The sequence below is a fragment of the Arachis duranensis genome, chromosome 6 (genome assembly GCF_000817695.3).
Source record: "Arachis duranensis cultivar V14167 chromosome 6, aradu.V14167.gnm2.J7QH, whole genome shotgun sequence".
NCBI classification, from domain to species: Eukaryota; Viridiplantae; Streptophyta; class Magnoliopsida; order Fabales; family Fabaceae; genus Arachis; species Arachis duranensis.
Window position 1 is genome coordinate 98,590,438 of NC_029777.3, and position 312 is coordinate 98,590,749.

Sequence of the window (312 nt, forward strand, 5' to 3'; positions counted from 1 at the left end):
CTCTTTCCATTGTTTTTCATTTTTTTTATTAACCCTTGATGAAATGTGTAAGCTCAAAGCACTCAAAGATAATCTGTTACTAATTGATATAATATTAAGTATATTCTGAAAAGATAAAATACTGTTTTAGTCTTTGGGTTAAAAATCAAAATAGTCCCCAACCTATTTTCATTGTCAAAAATGTCTCCAACAATACATAAAATTTATTAAATTGGTCCTACCATTAAGTGACATTAATTTTAGGATGGATTTGTCCTTTGGCAGTTAACTGTGAGAAAAAAATAAATAAACAAAAGAAAGAAGAGGGAAAGA

At 27.2% G+C, this 312-nt stretch overlaps 1 protein-coding gene across 1 annotated transcript in view; it reads right to left on the bottom strand.

Annotated features, from left to right (window-relative positions):
• LOC107495062 (protein ANTHESIS POMOTING FACTOR 1) overlaps window positions 1-312 on the bottom strand; it is a 6,957-nt gene that overhangs the window by 3,251 nt on the left and 3,394 nt on the right. The window lies entirely within an intron of this gene.